The sequence below is a fragment of the Lasioglossum baleicum genome, chromosome 1 (genome assembly GCF_051020765.1).
Source record: "Lasioglossum baleicum chromosome 1, iyLasBale1, whole genome shotgun sequence".
NCBI lineage: Eukaryota > Metazoa > Arthropoda > Insecta > Hymenoptera > Halictidae > Lasioglossum > Lasioglossum baleicum.
Window position 1 is genome coordinate 16,566,381 of NC_134929.1, and position 23,081 is coordinate 16,589,461.

At 38.6% G+C, this 23,081-nt stretch overlaps 1 protein-coding gene and 1 long non-coding RNA gene across 13 annotated transcripts in view; one reads left to right on the plus strand and one right to left on the minus strand.

Moving 5' to 3' along the window:
- LOC143210059 (uncharacterized) overlaps window positions 1-13,258 on the plus strand; it is a 48,709-nt gene extending 35,451 nt beyond the window's left edge. Inside the window, exon 2 of the long non-coding RNA XR_013009181.1 lies at window positions 9,838-13,258. This is a non-coding gene — a long non-coding RNA (uncharacterized LOC143210059). The remainder of the gene's footprint in view (window positions 1-9,837) is intronic.
- Window positions 1-23,081, minus strand: part of Hr4 (nuclear hormone receptor 4) — a 266,613-nt gene that overhangs the window by 146,565 nt on the left and 96,967 nt on the right. The window lies entirely within an intron of this gene.

Genomic DNA, 23,081 nt, shown 5'->3' on the forward strand with positions numbered 1-23,081 from the left:
GACTGGTTCCAGATTTGTTGTTTTAGAAATGTTAAAATTATAAATATGTTTCTCTGAGAAATTTTTTTAGTGAACTTCTTTACCGCAGCACATATTTAAACAAAATTTTAAAGGAAATCTAAATAAATGCAATTTTTGTCATTAATGTAAGGCAATCTATGCCAATTGCGTTTAGTGATCGGAAGTTCTAGTGTTAAACTTTCAATGCGTCTTTAACGATCTGAAACTCGCCCCAACACGAATTAAAAGAAATTTTTTTTTTTGTGAAATCTAAATGAAATAAATACATTTTTTTCTCAAAAATTTTGAGCGCAAATCGCTAGGTCCGTTTGTCGAACGTGTTAACTTCCTTCGAAACTACCAAATCCAAAATATCATGCATATATGACAATTTAAACTTTGAGTAGGATTTTTTAAAGAAATGTTTGTTAGTGTTAGCTATGCGACTGATTTTCCATGAAAACTTAATAATCCTCTGATTTCTTATAAGTTCACGTTTATTCGTTTATGAACGAATTCAAATTGGAAATGACCCAGTGACTTTCAGACCACCAGGTGTGTTTCTATAAACGGCGATAATTTAATGTAACGTCAAAATCTTTAACAATGTCAAACGTTTCATTCGATAATAATTTATGCATTCCCATTCATTCCAGTTATCCGATGAATTTCATCTAATACATGCTATTATGTGAAGCAAGAACGGAGCGTGATAAAATCATTAAAACCCACGAATTTCCGGGTGACTTAACATGTTCGCTACCACCGTCACAAATATGTGACATCCATAATCTGACAGTTCACTTAAAAACGGTCAATTTTATTATCAATTAATTTTATACACTTCGTTGTTGAAAGTCATAGTAGAATGTATAATTTTCTCTTGCTAAACTGTTTTGATAATTCAAAATGGGGTACGTTGAATTTAATAAAACTTTCGAATAAGGAAGGTAAGCAACGAAACAAATGCTGGTAGCGAACGTGTGTTAAGCACATTTCTTTTCCACAGGTTCGAATAATAATTAAACGACGAATTTATCGAGTTTACCGGCTGCGAATGGTTACGGTGATTTTCAATTTATTTCACGGTTTAATAGATCGTTCGGAGCTCGCGTGATTCTTCCGGAAAACGCGATCCTGCCTAGGAAGATTTATTTTTCGTGAATGTTCGCTTGCTGGGTAGTTTCACTAGTTGCGCAACTGCAATAGGCTGCTGTCTACTAACTACCACTACCGCTACTGTCGCCGCGACCGACTTGCAACCGAGACAGTCGAGATCGCCGGGAGTTAATTCGAGAAAGTTGCGACCGGCCGTAATTCCTCCGTCGAAAAGAAAAGTAAACTTGCGCGGGGCACTTTTCTTTGTGGAACTAGTTGCTGGTTGTCGATACGATGACGTTTCGAACCTCTGCAGATTCGCGGAAATCCTAGAGATTTATTACATAAACTTAGAAACCTGCTGCATAATCAATCTTCATTTTACGAATTTAAGAGATGGTATGATTGCGCTCAAAGATTTGAAGAAAATAGTTTAATGAAATTTTTGAAAGAGTAAATGAATTATTACGCATAAGCAAACGTACACTTTCATAGCAGCCATAGATAGAAACATGGCTGAACTTCACCTCAGAAAACCAGAAGTTTTTAACTTTTTTGGTGTAATCCTGTAGAATTTGGCGAGAAGATGCCGAAAATCCAAGTTTTAATGTTAGGGATTCACTGGTTCAAAAGTTATGTGTGTTTGAAGTTGATCGATTCGTACCCGGCGAATGAAATCTACGTTATCGACATCACCGCGTGCTTGTGCTGCTATCTAGCGGTTCGCTAACATGGCGGCGCCCTTACCTGTCCAAAACGCTTAAAATTGCTCAACTTTAAACACGCATCACTTTTGAACCAGTGGATCATTAAAGCTTGGATTTTCGGCATTTTGTAAATTTTCTCGCCAAAATCTACAAGATTGTAGAACTTTATTTAAACTTACCAAGTTTAACTGGAAAATTAAATAAAATTTGGAACGTTGTTTGGAACATGGTTAACAAAATATTACTGCTACAACGGAGAGCGTATTGTAAAATTGTCTATAAAATAGAAAACAGTGGATGGTAAGTATGCATTGACAGATTTCTTCGAACGTTTCCCGTGCATCCACAAGTGACCGATAGTTTCACTGCTTACATAACAGACAGCCGCGATACTCGTTGTCAAATGGACCAAGCTATGTTGTAACAGCACAAGAACTTCCTATGCCATCGTAACCGAAGCCTCTAAACGAGTCGATCGTTTGATTTTTCCGAGAATCTACTTATTTTCACTTTCTTCATTCTTCTGGGTAATGTTCGAACGTACCAGGAATTGTGTTCAGAATAAAACCTAGAATACTAACCTACTATAAGGATATTTTTTTTAAATTCATTTTGTAACTACTCCATGTTTGATTTTTTTAAAATTTTGCACTTTTAAATCTGCCATTTTCCTGACTGTACGTCGACAGATCGGTGAGCAAGGTGCCTGACGTTCGAGGGTTAAACAGGCACAAAGTTCAGAACCGCGATAACGAGGACAGCAATGAATGTTATATCTGGCTTAGAGAGATGCGTGTGCGCTTGGTTAACGAATGCAGAAGTGCATTGCAAGCGGCGGCGGCGCGGCGCGGCTGCAGGCTTCTAGGCTCGTACTCGCCGGCTGATAGGGTTGCGCAAACGTCATCGAAAAGTTCATGATACAAAGTCACGTTACGAAAACGGCGAATGACGCGAGTGCCTCGTTATACATCGACACCGGGTGCGAGAAGAACGCCGAGGGAGTGCATCGGTGAATGTTAATGCCAATTCGAACACCACTGTAATAATAATATCACCGTCATAGTGTCTGCGCTCGCGAGCACTCGCGTAATGCGACGTTTCTTCGTAGAACAGATACTTCCAGGATTAGGATCGTTCCTGAAACATCACTTTTTTCCAGGGACCATAACTGTTATAACCAAAAAAATAGTCAAGGAATAACAAGTATTTCATCGACTAAAATCGTATTGGTTAAAGATAAGGATTACAAGTAACCGAAAATTTTTTCTCTTGTTGGTACATGTTATCGTTAAGAGAAATTAATGTCGATCGCTCATAACAGTTATTCGATGAGATAAATTTATTTCGATCATGACAGTTATCGATGGGAGAAGTTTATTTCGGTCGCTCATAACAGTAGTCCATGAGAGAAATTAATTTCGATCGTTCATAACAGTTATCGATAAGAGAAATTTATTTCGATCGCTCATAACAGCTATTTTTAAATTAATTTAAAAAATAAAGGGGTAGTTTTTAAGCTACCCTGTATATTACATTTTCCTTGAGGACTAATTTTATTCTGGGGGGTGCAGTAAAAATTTTACATTTATTATTCGGTAAAATGTGTTTTTAAATTTTTTCTTTTAGCCAAGTTACATAAATTAGAGAACTAGGACGAGTATCGTCAGTCCTGTGCAAGTCATGGATAGTCACAGGGGACCATTTCTATTTTGTTTAATAATTACTAGCCTTATCTGTTTCAATAGAGTAAAATATTTTCCATGCATATATATGAACTTGTTTTAGAACAATTAGTACCGTAATACCTTACCTCCCACTCTAAATTTCCTTAGAAAGTAATTAGTGTTTCTTATTAATATGCTTGGACACCTCTATCAATTCTAAATATATTTATTTTGTAAGTACAAGAAACAGTTGAAGTGATGCTGAAGTACACAATGGACAGAGGAAGTGTGACTAATAGAGCAGACCTAATGGAAAATATGACCCGAATGGAGTTCAAGCAGTAAATTGTTAGAGCCAACGAAACGAAACATTAAAATATTGTTATATACTTTTCCTCTCAGTACCTAACCTTTTCAATTAAATCTACGCAATTAATATTTTCATTTAAAAGTATAAAACAGTCATAATAAAGTACATACATATAGCACATTAATATCACCAAAGAAATAGTTCGTGATTAAATAAATAGCCATCAGTGAAATCCGTTACGTGAAAAGCTACATTTTCAACTATCCTAAAATTTAACATTTCACTATAAAGTATAGAACACACTCGGAGAAACGATATTATGGCTGGAAGTAATTCCGAGTTCAGACCGGATTTAATCAAATTAAAATGTGTAATTCAATCTGTCGGAGAACTCAAAATTCTACGTCAAATCGAATTGGCCCGCTACTTCTGATAGTGAGCACCGACTTGCGTTCAGCTGGGACTGGGACTCAGTCATGTACTATTGAAAATGTACCAAAAGGAGCATTTTTGAAAATAACCTATCCTCTATAATTAAAATCATATCCCCAAGATAGTATTTTACTTTCTCTCCGAGAGTTTTAGAAATTTTATATATAGAAAAGATGGTAAAATTGTAAAGTATTCTAGGATTATTCCTTGTTAATTGTGAGATTAATAGGTCATGGTTAGGCGTGACGTAATTACACGGTGAGCAACAGCAAGCCATCATAAAAAATTCACGAAATATTCTTAAAAATCATAAACCATAAACTACCTAGTAATAGTTTCACATTTACTAATTCATTCATTACAGTGGATTAGAAGCATAAGTACACGTAACGAAAGTAAAAGGTGTACACGAGCGTGTTCCGTTTATGGGTCACTTGAATCCTACATGGAATTTCTCGAAATTCGAGAAAATGCGAAGAAAACTTTTTACATGCAACCTCTAACCTACATACGGTTTTATTTCTCGGTTTTCGCGAAAGTGGCGTGCCGAGGCGAAAAGTAGAAACAGAAAGAGAGGATTAAAGAAAATAATATTCTACGCCGATAAGAAATCCGTCCGGCTGTTAGTTGCCAACTAAAATTTCGCGTAAAGTTCAGACGTGATTACCGAAACGCAACGGTGTCGGGTCGGTGTAACCGCATTATCAAGTGCAGCATGTATTTCTGCTTGTTATCTGGTGCGGCGATATTTTACATGCAACGTGTATGAATAACGACGATAATAAAATAATGATGTCCGAAGTGGAGCAGAACTTGAAATTCAAATGTAAACTCTCCTTGCGTTTTATCGATTTTATTTATATTTCCTTTGGAAACGAAAAAAACTTCACGGTTACCTATCCGTACATGTGTTAACAGGTTCTCTCGTAAATTTCTGTTAATTTACAACGTTCTTACACGTCGAACGAACGCGAAGCGCTCGCACTATGTCGAAGTAACAATTCGACGAACATGTTGAGGCGAGTAAAATTGAAAATTCCAGTACACGATCGGCACTTTCCATTTTCATGAAAAGCGAGTCAACGTTTCCATTGAACAACAGTTGCTCCGACATTTTTAATAAAAGCCCGCTCGCAGCGCGTTTCGTTTTATTTTAATAGAACCGGGAGTAAGGAAAATCATTGATCCGCTCAGCTATATATAATTTAATATCGTGTCTGAATTGCTTCCGGCGAAATCGTAATATTTGTAATATCCATGAAAACGTCCATAAATTCGCGAATCAAGCTTTAATTAGAAACTTCGTGCATTAACAGCACGCAGAAAATCTCTATAAATTATGTAACGTACATTCCTTATACAACTTCGCATTAGTTGTACATTCTTTGTAATTTAAAACAGCATAAATGAGATTTAATATACAAAACAAGACTTCGAAACATCGTAGGTGGTGGGGATACATTAAACAAATTTTTTTTTAGTATTTCTCACATTTGCAGAACACTACATGACTATCTCACTACTTTCCTATTTACCATTTCAATTAAATATAAATATATTAAATATGATTCAATCTCGAATCTCATTGCATTTTTAATTTCATTCTATTGCAAAAGGTATTTCTTTGGCATGTGTCATTAAAAATGAAGCATAACATCCCGATTTAAATTCTAAAGCAAGAACGAGTGAAATATATTGTTTATTATAGAGCAACGTGTTTACGTGTCCATAAAGAGAACAAACTTCTACTGAAAGTGTTCTTTTGTGCCCGGGCAAGAGAAAGTTCCAGAAAATTTGTATTGTGTCTCATTTCCATTAAATATAAATATAATAAATATTAAATATGATTCAATCGAATCTCATTGCATATTTAATTTCATTCTGTTGCAAAAAGTGTTTCTGCAGTATGTAACATTAAAAATGCAGCATAACGTCCTGATTTAAATTCTAAAACAAGAATGAATAAAATATATTGTTTATTACAGAGCAACGTTTAAGTGTCCATCAAGAGAACAAACTTCTACTGAAAGTGTTCTTTTGTGCCCGGGCAAGAGAAAGTTCCAGAAAATTCGTATTGTGGGTCAGAATGTAAAACGCGCCGGCGAAAGCAGTAGTAGGAACCAAAGAATAGAGAGACGGAAGCGATGAGCACGGAGAAGGGACAGGTGGAGTGATGGGGAGGGGGGTACAGGGGCTCAAAAGTTTCTCGTTTTTGTTGGATGGGCGGAAAGAAAAACCGCGGCGTTTCCTTTGATCTCGGACGGTGTGCCTAAATGATGATAATGCATCGGGCAGGATCCATTATCGTTTCCGAGGGACTGCGTTTTTCGTGGCCCGGCCCGACTCAACCCGACTTGACTGAACGCGACGCTTTCTGCCAGGCAGCATCGGGCCGCTCGCTGGTTCTAAGCAGCGGCAAGCGATTCACCTCGCGTGGCCTAAATAAACAACCGAGAATACATCGACCCACGAGCTAGCCGAGCACTCGAGGAACTCGACGTCGACTTTGCACTGTTTATACGACGGCTAGATGCCCGACGCGGTTGGATCGGCCCCGTCACCGAGACCGGAAACGACAACGTCGTCGACCCGCTGCCTAACCCCATGCCGCACGATATGCTTTTTTTCCAACTACCGTCCCTCGATCTGCACCAAACCCCTATAAATTCTCTAGGAGTTCTAGGACACACTATATCGGTGGACACACTTTAGCGTTTGGACACATTTGTATCTAAACTGGACCCTCTGCACTCCGAATTATTTTCCAATTTTGTTATCAACATCTCACTACTATTTTAAGGGGATAGACTCCTTTTTCCAGGATTGCAAGGGTGCGGGATTCGCCTTCTCATTTCTCGATAATACAAACACGGGGTTTTTCAATAGTCAAAAACGCTAGATAAAAGATCGATCTGAGGCGTTAACTCCCTTGAAAGTCCAATTTTCCCGTTTACAAGACGTTTTTTTTGCATTATTTGCATTATTCGGCAGCGTAATTTGCACTATTAGGAAGCATACAACTGCGCATGTAGCTATGAAAATAGCCGAATAATGCAAATCACGCCTCGCAAACGAAAAAGTAGGACTTTTGAGGCAGATAGCGCACTAGATCGATCTTTTATCTAGCGATTTTGACTAGTGAAAAACCCCGTGTTTGTATTAACGAGAAATGAGAAGGCGAATCCCGCACCTTTGCAATCCTGTAAACGAGACTACTCCCTCAAATATTTCATTTGAAATTTACTTCGAAGGTCAGTTCCTTGACTGCTACCTACTTCGAACAATTTTGTTTACTAATTATTAGACTGCGGATGTTCATGCAATTTTCAATTGTTGTAGATGAATTTTAAGAAAGTTGAATAAAATAGAATCTCGTTTTCCGTGATAGTAGCCTTTGCAGATCTGAAATAAATTAAAATCGTACTAAATTTTCTGTCATATTTCATATCGTAGCATTTTTTTTAAATTTTCGAAAGCCATAATTACATAAAGATCCGCAGTCTACTAATTATATTAAATATAGCGCTCAAAATTTTTTGTAAGTTATATTTGTTTTTAAGCGGGTAGATCACTTCGATACTTCGGGAATTTTATTACGGATAATTAACAAGTGGAAAATCCCGGTTTTTCACAGTGATGTTCGCATAACTCTTATCTTTATTTCCCATTTCCTTCTCAAACAAATGATTAAAAAATGGCGGAGGTATTGGTCTTTTTTTGAGGACCAATTTTTTTTAGAAAATTAAAAATTTCGCGAATACAGTGTTCCCGCGATTGTTGTGAGAAAAACGGGGGTATCGAGTCTCGGAAAACGAAATGGTACTACGTTTTTTTACGTGTGCCGAACATAGATTTCTTGGTGGTAAGCGGGAAATTGTTGTATTGTACTAATGCTATTCCATACCTGAGAATGATACATCGAGTATCGTAAAACCCCAATTTAAACACCCTAATACCTTCATTTCTTTGTAGCGCGATCGACCGCCCAAGGGGAACCCCCTAGTAGTGGGGATAAAAAAGTCACATCATCCGCATACCCGAAAGTCACATCAATCGCGGGAACACTGTACTAATATTACTGACTTTTACAATAGTTCCAGTGAGACTAAAAGGGAGTAGCAGATGCACAATAGAACTGAAACCCACGTTCCCGAAGTTCGCAGGTGATCTGTCCACCTCCTAGCCGTCTAGCAGCTTTTCCTAATTTCTGTGTGTTACATTTGGTCCTGTCGCCACACAAACACGCACACATATTTTCGTGTTTACGTCACGGTGACGTAGGAAACGGTTTTCGTTCAATTGTCGCCGCAACAATGACAGAGAGCTCGAGCTCCGCGTCCCTGAGAAGCCGAGCGTTGGCATGGCGACGGCAGAAGGTTGTCCTCAGTAGCACAATGGAAATATTCCGGGGGCAATTAAGCCGAAAAAATGACAGGGATCGTTCGCAGTAATCGTCGGGCTCTAGGCACTCTCGTTACATAAGGTAGGCCTAGGCTTGCGACTAACTGGTTCTCTCTCTCTCTCTCTCTCTCTCTCTCTCTCTCTCTTTCACTCTCTCCCTCTCGGCAGGGAAGCGTGTCCGCCACGACGCTATCGCAACGGCCATTTTTCCACCTAGTTCTCGAAGTATCGGCGAATTTTTCAGCGACCTACTTCTTCGTTATCGTCTTAAAGTCTTAACAGGCTGCGTAGACGACGGCCTGGTAACTTGGCGTCCTGCGAATCGTGTTCCCCCGTTTCCCTCTCGACGCGTCTTCGCGCCTTGTCATTGAAAGTGTTCAAGATCTAGTGCAGAACGACGGCCCGAGACCACGTTTTATCGTTGAATAACCTAAAGCCTGATACACACCGCCGCGCCGCGGTCTTTCGCAACGGTCAATGCGTGTACAGGCTGACTCAAAGGTCTGTTATGTAATGGGAACGCGCACACCGGTGTGCTAATTGCCGGCTCTGCACCCAGCGATTTCTTTCGCTTCTGCGTCGACACCGAATCTATTATATAGGGTGACCTTAAGTGGATATTGTTCAATATTTTTTCAAACTGGACCGAACTATCCCTTTTGAGATGTTGGAAGGATTAGTTTACTAGTTATACCTTTCTTATTGAGTCTTATAATAAAAATTTAAAATATACCTTCTCTAGATCCAAGCAAGTTGTATACACGCGCAAAGTTTCATTAAAATTGATCAAGCTTCTTATGAGCCAGAAATAATTATAAATGGATAAAAATTATTCATGTGTTCGAAGATGGCCTTCGAAAAATTAGAATAATGCGAAAATTTCTTTCACCTTTTGAGGGATCTTCTTGGTACAGATGAAATAAAATCTCTATGCACAATAAATATTTTCTAAATTGCGGCACACACATAAACTGGATTAAAATAAAACTTCGTCTTCTTAATTAATATGTTTAACAGGTTGAAAATAATGTAACAGTATTTTGGAAATTCTTCCAATGTGTTTACTGTTTTAAATTACACCTACTCAGCTTTGTCATAAACGCATGAAATCCGCTGTCTAATTGTCACATAAAAATTTGATTTATTCTATGAAAGTCTGGAAAAATCAGGCACGGAAACAACAGCGTGATAATTATTACAATGAATCGTTCACCGAAATCCGCAGGTCAGCAAACAAATCGCCGCAGAGCAAACGTGCATCGAATAGACAAACAGAGGAATTCCGAGGGAAGGATGCAGAAGAAAGCGGACCTCGTATCGAACAAACACGGGCGCCCGAACGTTTCCGTATCAATCAGCGTCCCGCTGATACGCGGCGCTTTTTCACCGACGACTGGAGGCCATGATAGGAAAGAGTAAAGTGCATCTTGACTCTGACCTACAGAGTCAACAAGTAGCAAGAACGCGAGGAATTCTTATTCCCTGCATTCCTAAACGAAATCAAAGAGGCGGAGGGAGAAAAAGAGAGACAGAGAGAGAAGGACGAGGAGAAGAAGGAGAAGGAGGAGAAGCGTCCGTAACCGACCTCGGTCAACGTGCACCTAACAGCGAGGCCATCGCGGCTAGAACGGGAGACTTCTATTTGCTAGGTGAACGTTTTTTCCCTCCCGTTCCTCGAGATTCAAGGATTCCAAACGCTACTTGACCCAGATCTTCGTTAAACTTCGACCGCGCGCGACGTAAACAGACCGGTAGCTCTCGGCTCCACCGTAACTCTACGTCAAATAAGGAGAATGCCATCATCTCAGTGGAGGATGGGTAAAATCTTGTAGTTTACTTCGACGAGAACGCGTTAGAGTGATTGTTCGACGAACGCACCGAGCAAACAGTTAATGAACGGCTTATTGGCGCCCGCTGACAAGCGTAGGAACGACGTTAAAGGGCTACTGACATTTCGTTCAAACAGACAGACTATAGCACAGAGGTGGGCATTATTTGGCGAAACAAATATTTCAAATACTATTTAATATTTTAGATTTCATTTTGCTGAAAGAAAATAGTATTTTAAATAAGATACTAATTTCGACAATGAAGTATTCTATTTTAAGAATCTGTACCTCAAAATAAAATATGTATTTCTATTTTAACAATCTGAAACACGAAATAAAATATTTTACTTTTTGCATTGTTATAATTCTCTGAGAAACCGCATAAACGTACAGTCAATCTTATCGTTAAAAAACAATTTACACTCATAAATGTACTGAATTCGAACCATGATTTTCAGCAATAATGTTTGGAATTAAAATTGAAAATAAAGCAAAATATAAATATTTTCAATAATCTTTAAATAAAATACTATTTTCAAAAAAATTACTGCCTCAACTAAATTATTTTATTTTCAAAAATTACTGCATCAAATGAAATATTTTATTTTTAAAAATTATTGCATCGAATAAAATATTTTATTTTCAAAAATTACTGCATCAAATAAAATATTTTATTTTTAAAGTTGTACAAATACTTTAAAATAAATAGGCTTATTTACTATTTACTATTTAAAATACTATTGTCCCCAGCTCTGCTATAGCACTGCCATTTTGTTATTATCAATCTAGAAAATTATTAACGAAAACCTCTGGAACGTTTTTATTCTAATACACAGGTCGGATAGTCTAATATCAACATACGAATTGAAAAAATGTATCTTTCGTTATTAAATTTGAACAAGTTTGTCATAAATAAGTATATAATATTTTACGAATATTTTTTATACAATTTTTATTTCACCAATGATTTAAAACATGAATTAAAAATTCATTGAAATACAGAATAAATTAACTAAACAATATGTTTACTCATTACGATATAGTTGTTCTAATGTAACGTATAAAAAGTAGAAGCCAGTTAAGCCGAACGAATTGTTAAGGGAAACATTAGGTTTTTCTTAATGACGCGATTAATTTCTGTCCGCGAAGAAACGAATTGAATCCTGAAGTTTAGAAAAATCTTGCGGTCGCTGCGCTCCGGTAAAAAATGACTTGGCAAAGTGAATTAAACTTTTCATATTATTCTCTGGTCTAGGCTGGCGCCATTTTCACGGCTGAACGAGCCGTGTGTCGAAGTCGACTCTACCTTGCAACGAGCAATGACTTTTTTCCTTGCATGCGATTATGAATCACTGCATAATATCCTCTCGACGGCCTTAACCGGCAGAAGGAAAACGAAAGGCCGAGCGTACTATGACTATTTAATTCTACTGTGTCGCTTATTTATTTATTCTTTCAGCTGCGGAGCCACCGTTCTTACACTTGACATTTCGAAAAACATTCTTCTCGTTGGATGTTGGTACACAGCACAATTTATTTCATAGAAACTCAGTTTAAAAAGGGGAATCGACCATTGAAATTTGTGTACTCAGCTGTTAATTACGGCGAATTCTCTCAGGAAGTTACACAGCTTTTTACATTGTAACGGGAAACATTTTTCATGGTGTTGGGTTGTGTAATAAATTCTCGCGCGTTTTTTGTATTTTATTTTTTCTCGCGATTTTGTGTTTTGTTAGGTAAAGTATCTATATATATATGCATTCGCAAGTCTTTTTCTTGCTCTATAAACCTATCTTCTTCAATTTTTCTAATTGTAGCCATAACGTTAGGGAATAAACAGGATATGCTGGACAAACAAATTTATTGTGGTTAGGAACATGGGTACAGGAAGGTGAGGTATATAAAATTATTCAATTGCTCGAATTATAGAATACAATCATGTAAACTCTCTCTCATCACACGTATACTCTAGCTAGGTTCCGCGGTATTTTACGCAAACGACCAGAACTCTCCTTGTTGAGACGAGCGGCCAGGAACACTCTCCCGTTCCCTCTCGGCAGGCGTCCAGGTATTGTCGGCGTACTCTCCTGCCGAGGCATGGGCGGCCAGGAGTTGACCCGTTCCCTATCGTTCGACAGGCGTCCAGGTATTATCGCCGTGCTCTCAATGCCGAACGAGCGACCAGGAACAGACTCCCGTCCTCTCCCTATCGTTCGACAGGCGTCCAGGTATTATCGCCGTACTGTCCTGCCGGGGTGCTAGTGCTAACCAAGAGCGGCCGTGGTCCTTACCTCGTCCTCTCTCTCGGAATAGCAAATAGGCCGAGTCCATCCGTGAACCCTCTATTTATATAAATTCGTTACTACCCGCGAACGTGAAATCAACAACGGTCGTTAAGCGCGATTCGTCTTTTCGCGCGCTCCCCTTACGTCGCTACCTCACGTCGGCTGTCTACAAACTATGCTTCTAGAAGATATTTAGAAGCTTGTCGATCTGAATTTCTTCTAGAATTTTCTATACATGCTACATAATCAATTAATTAATTATCCAATTAAGTCGACTTAATTTTCTATACTTTACCTAAAAAAACACAAAATTGTGGGGAAAAAATAAAATACAGGAAACTAATAAAGTAATTCATTAAAAAATCGCCAGTCAATTTTAGCTAAATTTTGAACAGCACTAAATGACCTCTAATGACCTTGAACGACGAAAGTGTTACAGGTCAGTGAATCCGTCTCCGGCTAAGCTACACGCTGACCTAAATAAAAACATATAGTTCCGTATAGAAAAAAATATACAAAAAATATTTTTAAAACCCACGCTTACATTAAAATGCACTAAAAAGGAGAAAATAATCTTTTTAGATAGCGCTTCGCGCTTTTATTTATAGTCACTAATGTCTAAAAAGATTATTTTCTCCTTTTTAGTGCATTTTAATATAAGCGTGGTTTTTAAAAAGATTTTTTATATATTTTTTTTATTTTCTACTTTTTAGTCTTTTTTAAATGGAACTCAAGATATAGTAATACTGGTATGAAATAGTAAGATATAGAAACACAAGATATGGAAATACGCGAGATAGAATGAGGGGATGACTACGAGAGACGACGTCTCTTGATGGAGTCTGAAATTGTCCGAAATGGAACTGAATTAACGGAACACCACACTGACTGAGCTCCTTCGGTGCTAAATGGGTCAGTGGAGTGGGAACACGTAGTGGAGTAGGGAGCGCTGGTGCGCGGAGTGGGGATCGCTGAACGCGATGACGTACTACCGAGCGTCGCGCGACGAGGTGTGATAGTTATTATCAAATTTTTTTTTCTCCTGAAAGCACAGTTTTTTTAAAAATTTATTCCTTAATATTGCATTGTCATCCAGTTCTGAGGTATGTTTAAAGTTTCAAGTCTCCAGCTCATCGGGAAGTGGTTTCAAATTCGATTACAAGATTTGACGCATTCAACGACAACTCGGCAAGCTAATATAAGCGTGATAAAATGGTGATCACCTTGAAATCTCGGAAGCTCGTCCACCTAGAGAAGATTTATGACCACCATAAGATGTCTCCCCCTTAACAGAGTGAGTTTTATTTGAAATATTTTTTACGAGCTTGCCGCCCTGTATAAAATGATGTCTCTTTCAATTTAGAGCGCAAGCAACTTCCTGAATAGTACACTAGGGCAGACGACGAATACCGTAAAAGACCACATAAAGTTACCAAAAACAAAAAAGAGAATGGAAAGAGGATGAGGAAAAAGCTGACAAGAAACGTGGAGAAGTGGTCGGTTACGTGTTTTTCTTGGTCGCGAGCGTGTAACGAGTGCGAAACTCTCGGCTTCACAGCGTAGAGTTCATGCCGCCGAGAACCCTCTCTCTGGTTCTCCGGACCAGGAGAGTCCGCTGCAAAAAGGGTCCACTCTCGTACACACGATGTGCACGCTCTACTTGCGATCCGATTGACGGAGGGCTTTCCTCCTGGTCGTTGCTCGACGGAGGAACGCGATGATGCGGATGACGGCTACTGTGTCGACGCTCCTCGCTCTCTCCCGTCCGAGTCATGCAAGAATTTTCTCCGGCAAGATCGGTTTCGAGCTTTTTGATTTAGTTAGACGGAGGCAGCCGCAAACAGAACCGAAGTTTTGATAGATGCAACTGCGACTTTCGTGCTAGCTGAGCTGACTCCTTGCGACCAAAACTGTACCTTATCTTGATCGGGTACAATGCAGTTTCTTTCTTCATTTTTTCTATCACGTGGTTCTCATTCTCTTAGTTTTTGACATTTCTAATGTTCACCGACGAGAAATATATGACACACCATGAAAATTGGTGTGCAAGGATTGAGCACGTTCCTTTGGCAGGTACTATGGCTATGGTGATTGAATCCAACTGCAATTTAGATAATGAATTTCGCATGTGCAGTTCACCTATCACAATAAATTCATTCATTGCTCGTTTCGTGGACGGTGCAACAAAAAATTCTAACAAAAATGAAGCGTTCAGATATTGCGGTTAAAATCTCTTTAATAAAGCGATCCCAAGCAGTCAACGCCCGTGTGCGGAGCATGGAGGTGCAACGCGAAAACGCGTGCGGGGGCATTGCCGCTCGTTATCGCGAAGTTTTAATGCAACGGTCGTGTTTACAAACGTCGAATGAACGAGCCGTGTCAACAAGATAATGCACGGGCTTCTTCTCTTTTCACGTGTGACGTATGTATTAAGTTTAACGCGGGGCTCCGGTCGATCGGTAGACAAGCACGGGAAAATCGTGCGCGTCCGCTAAAAAATGGATACCGGTATGAATAGAGAATGAACGTGCACGCGAGCGAAGGCGAAGGAAAGTGCATTGCATAACATAATAAAAACTTCAATAACTTCGTCCCATATTCCAAAGTAATTGGCCTTCCTCTAATATGCACGACACCTTCTTGCCGCGCTGCGCCGCGCCGTCGGTAATTCATACCGGCGCTGTTACATATTCTGAAAAATCTGCGAACAAGCGCTCGCGCGACGAGGAACGCCTTGTTGCGTACTGTCTTACGCAAAGACAGCTGTGTTTTGCGCGGTTTTTCTTTTCGTTTGTTTCTTGTTATCGGGGATTGTGGAAAGTGTGCCCCTCTTGCGCTAAAATTTACTAAACACCTGCAAATAGTCATCGTTTTGTCCCATTGGAACAGTGAAGTCGGTAGTTGTTTGTGCAAAAACAATGACAAAACTTTTTTGTATTTACTTTTCTATGGAACACTTCAGCGACGTATCTGTAACATTTTGCTGATTAAAACGAGCCCAAACACGATGCAATTTGAATCATATTTACCTGAATAATTCACGACATCGTGAAGCCTCGATTATCCGAACTGATGATGATATCTGAATTCTCCATTATTCTGATTATGTATAGATTATTAACAATTTAATCTAAAATATGTCACAAATACGTTGGCAAAAGTACCACACAAAAATAATGAAAAATTAAAAAATTTTATTTATATTTTCATAAAATCTGTACGTGGCTTGTTCCTCTTATATTCGTCCTGTTATACGTTTATTCATCGAAAAACAGTTGAGCCGAGCACCAGCATTAAATTATTCTCTCCCGCGAGAATGTTTTATTTCCCGCTGGCCAAACTGAATATTTTTAAAGTTCAGTTCAAGTTCAGGCTTCCTACCCGGTGCATCCCAATCGAGCGACCCAATTCGAAAATCTCATCAACCTCCCGGAAACTAACCATCGCGAGTTAGAACGCACGTCGAACGAATTTCGATCTCACAATCGGACCAGACGCGCCGGAACAATTTCTGAAATATTTAATTTGCCCTCGCTGTGAGGAACAAAATTTTCAACTCTCCGAATTTTTCTCAAATTTCTTGTAACAGAAGTTTATTTCCTCTTCCCACGATTTCAAATTGACCAGATCTACTCTACAAACCTTCTCAAACTTCCTCCACTAAAGCAATTCATCTTATTAACATTTAAAACCATCCAAAACATTTTCCTCAGTTTCATCAAATCGCACCAATTTCAGTCGACTAACCAAATTGCCACCACCTCCAAAATCACTTATAATTAAAAGATCTGGGTTAGGTCTTTTCCCTCCAAACCTCGATCAATCAGAACATTTTTTACAAACTTCATTCGTCCCAAGGTTTCAGAATTTCCAGAGCTCAATCTTTCCAAACCTTCTCAAACTTGCTGCAACAAAGCATTTCCTCTTATTCAAACTTAAAATAATCCAAAACATAATTTCCTCAATTTGAGTCGACTATGATCAACTTATAATTAAAAGGTCGTCTCTTAATTTCAAATCTTGACCAACGCGAACAACTTTTACAAACTGTACTCGATCTAAGGTTCCAAATTTCCCATACCTGCTCTTGTCAAATTAAAAAATTTTCGATCTTTCCAAACGGCTGCCCCTCTACTATCTTATTGGCCCGAAATAGTGTCTCTCTAGGGACCTACTCTCCGTATGTATTAATTCCTAGAGAACTTCTTCAGGTTAAAACCACGCCAGTTCTTTTCATATCTCAATCTTTCCAAACCTAACCTCTACAAACCTTCGCGAACTTCTTCCAACGAACTTCAAAGCTAAAGGGTTATCCAAAATAGACGGTAGAAATTTTTTTAAAATGAAAAACATACTATTTTGAATTTTATTGGTTTTTTCTATTTAATTATCAGGTATCATCTATGACAATTATGTGTGAAAGATGATATCTGTCAAATGACCACCACGACGACGTTTACAGACATTAATTCGAACATCCAAATTTTCGATGACACTTCGGCATATTTGCTCGTTTAATTCACCAATTCATTTCTAATGTTGTTTTTCAGGTCATGAATTGTTGCTGGTCAGACTTTGGTTTATCATAAACAGATCCAGTTTCATCAAATTTTTTAACCAAATTTCGAATTTAAGCAAGTTTACTCTGATGGACGATTATGTATGCTGAAAAGATCACGTAATTTACGATGAGTATTTTTTATTGAACACTGATGTGCAAAATAAATTTTAATGACTTTAACACGCTCTTCAATCGTAAACTCCATTGTTAAAATTGTCTATCATTGTATGTTAGACACAAGAAAATGACAAGAAACGAACATGGATGGCGTTTGACAGATATTCTCAATCAACATCCTAAAGATACTTTTGGATAACCCTATAGTTAAACCTAAAATTCTCAAGCATCCCTCAACGAGCCCCTTAACCAGACTTGGGCATTAATCGATTAAAATTTTAATCATGATTAATTGATTAATATGTACGATTAAAACAAGAAATCACCGAAAAATCGACGATTGATTCAATCGATTGATGAAGTTAATCGTCAATCGTTGATTAAACAAAGAAATCATCGAAAAATCGACGATTGGATCAATCGATGGATGAAGTTAATCGTCAATCGTTGATTAAAAGAAGAAATCATCGAAAAATCGACGATTGGATCAATCGATGGATGAAGTTAATCGTCAATCGTTGATTAAAAGAAGAAATCATCGAAAAATCGACGATTGGATCAATCGATGGATGAAGTTAATCGTCAATCGTTGATTAAATTTTTACCCAACTCTGCCCATAACCAACCCTTCGACCATCAACTCTCCGCAACATGGTCTAAACAACTCTCAGCAGCACAAACCGAAAGATTCTGTCCGTGCGAATCCATAAACCAGAAGGGCGCCTAGTCGAACAAATCCATTCCTGAGCCTATCGTTACTCGCGTCGAGCGTGTTGCACACGGCATCGACGCACACACGAGCGGCTGGCGGCTCGATGCACCGAGTAAATACGTGTTCCACGTATGTGTCCTGTAGTTGCACGATGCGAGTGGGGAGGGGTTGCAGCGACGGCAGAGAGAAAGGGGGGAGAAAGAGGAGGAGGAGGGGGAAGAGGAGGAAGAGGAGGAGGAGTAGGAGAGGAGGGTTAGGTGTAGTATCGGTCATTACCTCCATCGAGTAACTGGGTCAGTCGTCACAGCGCCTCGGTTCGCTCACCGGCTGCCCGTTTTGCAGTGTTCTCCCACCCTCTCTTCCCCTCTTTCTCTTTCTGTATCTCCGTTTCTCTCGTTCCTTCCCTTTCACGGTCTCTCTTCCCCTCTCTCTCACTCGCTCGCTCTCTTGCTCTCCCTTTCACCGTTCTTTCTAGTCCTCCCTGTCTCGCTCGCTCGTTCCCGTCGTCTATCGTCCCCGCGCAACGTTCTCGCACTCTGAAACCGACATCCCCACTTCGGAAACCTTCTACACGATTCTCGAAGCGGCCGCAGGAGGTTAGACCTTGGATTCGAATCGCGGCTGTGCGGAAAACATCCGCCTTTTTTCCATGTTCCGCTGCCGAAGACGCGTTTCACGGCTGCGGATACAACCTGCCAGGTCGATCTCTCGACAAACAACACACCACTCTTTTCTTTTTAGCTCTGCGAACACCCCCGCGAGCTTCGATCAACGTCTCGGTTGAGGGTTGTTTCTCTTAACATAGACATAAGAGGCTGAATTGTTATAAAGATTTATAGACGAATTTTCAAATTCGATTTTCCTGCACAGAAAGCTTCTTGCAACGAAATATTTCACTTTTTCGATGCGTTCCTAAATCCATGTTTAATCACAGACACGAGTTTTTGTAAAATTGGATGAACTATGAACAGGAAAAAACGCATATTATGTGTGAATTGGATGTATTTATAGCAACTCCTCGAGCCTCCTGTTAATTAGAGAGATTATCACCGTTGTACTTTATTTATAGAACGAATTCAATTATAACTCCTTGATCCACACTGACTAATTAGTGAGATCAAATGTTTGTACAATGTTGTGAAACAAAAACGAGCTCAACTTCGAGAATGAATCGGTCATTAGTAAACTGCTAGTGTCTGTGTCGCATACACCGATTCATAAACAGCGTTATCGATTTTACTATCGTTTAACATTAAAATGTCTGATACTTTTACTTCCTGTAAAAATGTTAAATTCTAATAAAATTTGCATTTTAGTATTTTTCTGAAAATCTTGACCACATAAAACCATATAAACCGCATAAAAGACCGCAGTCTATACACTCGTAATGTTAAAACAAACCGTACTGAAGCTTGCACAAAGCAACACTTTGTTTTCGTACGCACGAACGACGCAGTAGAGCTAAGGAAAGCTAAGCCGTGGAGATGCGAATATTTTCGAGGATATTTTCCTAAGGGTAGATTTCGCAACAGTGGGCGACTTGTCCCATTCATTCGCGAAAAATATTCCCACGGGTGAAGATATGCTACCTGTTGAGGGTGGAGCGTAACCACGTGAAACCGTTGGTCCCACGTGACACGTTCGACGCGTCCGTGCAACGAAAAGAAAGAACGGCGGCCGATGCGTTTCGTTATGCAACGGTGCTGCGGCGAAGGACAGGTCGTTTACACACAGTATGCGATAGCAATTACGCACGGCGCAAGCGGAAGAACGGGAGCGACGAAGGGGGACGCGCTCTAGCTCAAACTATAGCTCGAGCGATCGAGAGAGAAGCGGGGGTGGTAGCAACGGGGGTGTTGAAGGGCGAGAGGAACGGCGCGGACTAATTCCAGCCGGCATTAGCATCGCACCCCGCGAATAACAATACCGAAGGTAATAATTGCAGCAATAACCCACCCTTTCTCCGCCAATCTTGCTGACAATTAACTTCGACGCTTTCGATTCGGACGCGAGGGGTCGCCCTCGAGGCCCGTGGAAAGCGTCTGGCAATTATCGCTAAGCTCTCTCCTTGTAAATTTCATTCGAACTTGCTCCCCGCGACTGACGAGGATCACTTTTCAATTGGCGAGCAAATCCCTTGGAATTTTTCTAGTTGAGGTAAACAAGTTGATTTTAACATGTTTTTGAAAAAGTCGTTCAGAGAAGATTAATAACTATTAATCTTCTAAGTAAATACTTACATGATGCTAGTTAACAATTTTTATTGACGTTAGAAGAACTGTTTTAAATTGTTAATATTTCTTGATTACTTGTAACCAATACTTGAATTGGTGAACACATGAATTGAAATACTCCCTTACATCCTCTACTCTTTGAAATATTAAAAAAATATATTTTTAACTCTCCATATTGAAGGCTGTTTTCATTCTTCTGACACGAGCGCTTGTCGATAAAAAAACGTGTCAAATATTTTTTCGGAGAGCAGTCTGTGTAAATTTCATAAAAATCTGTCTGTATCCTCGTGTTTGCAAGTCGGAATTTTTTAACTGTATACGAGTCTACACAATGGAACTTAAATTTCGACGTATTGTTTTAACTGCTCGTATCAAACTGTAAATTATACTTTAATTATGGTTATGTAATCCACGCCCGAGTTTTTATTATCAGTTGTAATTTATGTGGATTCTCTGGAACAGTTGTAAGTTCAAGAGCTTGATCCACATATCGTACAGTCATTACCGTGATATGGCAGATCGTACGCTCTATCGCGAATCATCGAACGACGTGATTTTGGTAAACAGCCAACCGAAGTGTTCTTCGATCTATATTGAGTTATAAGACTGTCGAATCTGGATATCAGCCAAATCACGGCATTTCCAATTACTGCTTAGTAATTGGCTGTTTGTCGAGACGGTTCGCACGAGTTTGGTGACTATCCAGCCACCGAGTTATGGAACGTCGGACTGACAGTCTGGAATCTGTGCAAGCCGAAGGCAAAACATCTGCAATTTCGGATACCACATGGCCTGGTAATGTGATCTTTTCGTGACTGTAAATGTTGACATTTCCGAAATTACATAAACATAGGAAGACCAAATCACTTTGTAGTAACAACCACGAAAGCCGTGGTATGTTTATAGAATAAAATTCTATTAATCCAGTGACTATAAAGTTCTAGACTAGTTCATTTCTTAAATTGTTATGACGGTAAAAAATGTTGTAACTTCAATTTTCAATTCATAATTTCAGTTTGACGGATTAAAACGAATACTAGGTTAATTTTGTTGTTAGTAACACTAAACCTACCGAACATCAAAAGTGACTGATGTGTATAGTATTATAACAATTAAAGATTTTTACTGTAGTATATACTGCAGTCAAAAAATATATTCGATAAATTCCCATTAAAACACCTTCACAATTTCAATAATTGTCAAATAAAAAATCTAAAATGGATCCTTTGCCCTCTCGTGGTAGGTTTAGTGTTAAACTGTACATCAGAGTTGGGCAAACATTTAATCAACGATTGACGAATAAATTTCTACTTCAATCGTTAATCGCAATTAACAATTAATCTCCTAGTTTAGTCGTTAATTGCGGTTAACGATTAAATATAATACTTATTCATCGTTAATTGGGAATAACGGTTAAATTTCTACTTATTAATCGTTAATTGGGAATAACAGTTAAATTTCTACTTTAGTCGTTAATAGCTATTAACTTCATCAATCGATTGAATCAATCGTCGATTTTTCAATAGTTACCTTTTTTAATAGTACACATTAATCAATCAATATTAATTAAAATTTTAATCGATTAATGCCCGACTCTGCTGTATATACACACAGTATATCAAAGATGAGCTTATACAGGGTATCCCAAAAATATTGCACTTCCTTGAAGTTTTCAAGATTGATTGTCAAAAAGAATTCAACGTCAAATATACATAAGGTATTATATATTTTCATAAAACATCATTAGCTTTCTTGGTGACTTGATATAAACACATAAAATAAAAGACTCTGAATGTCGATGGGGTCAAACGATTAATCAGAATGAAAGTGCTTAATGTTCCAAGTGAACCATTAAAAATTCTAATACTGTGGCTCGATTACGTAATGAAGCGTAAAACTTCAGTGACTATCAAACCGTAAATTTCGAACTCCGTTGAATCTCCAACTTCGGCGCCTCAGTGACTGTTAAGTCAGGAACTCATAAAGTTTGTCTATCGACTCGCATAGTCAGCGAATCCGCAGCGTTACGAATGGGACCGCAAGCACACAAACTTCGCACACCTATTGCCACCGCAAATCTGGTCCTACGATTCTCGATGAAGAATCAAATTTCTAGACTGTCGACCCGGGAATCGAATCTCTGTTAACAACATTTTTTAACGATACTGATCAAATGAAGCGTCTTGTAACATTGAGCAAGTATGAATAGTTTCTAATTTTAACGATTTTGTTATGACTCATAAATGTAAATAACAAATAAAATGCAGGTTTTATGCATTTGTAGCAAAAATGAGATGCAATTTAAAACAGTCGAAAAATGAAGAGAATTTAAAACATCAATATGACTTATTAAAATTGTTATAGAAAGGAAGACATTTTTATTCAGCTCCCATTTCTTATAAAATTACATTTTACGCATTTATAAAGAGAATTGGGAAATATGAGTATATTTCTCCAAACTTATTGAAATTGTTGAGAAGAGAGAAAGAAATGTTTATTCAGCTCTCATTTCTTACAAAATTACATTTCATGCATCTATAAAAAGAATTGAGAAATATGAATATATTTCTCCGAGCTTATTAAAATTGTTGAGAAGAGACAAAGAAATTTTTGCTACAACAAAAATGAGTAGTAGAAATAAAGCAGTAGAAAAATTAGAAGAATACATGTCTCGTAACTAATGAAAATGATTGAGGAAAGAAACAAATGCTTTTACTTTCGTATCTTCTAA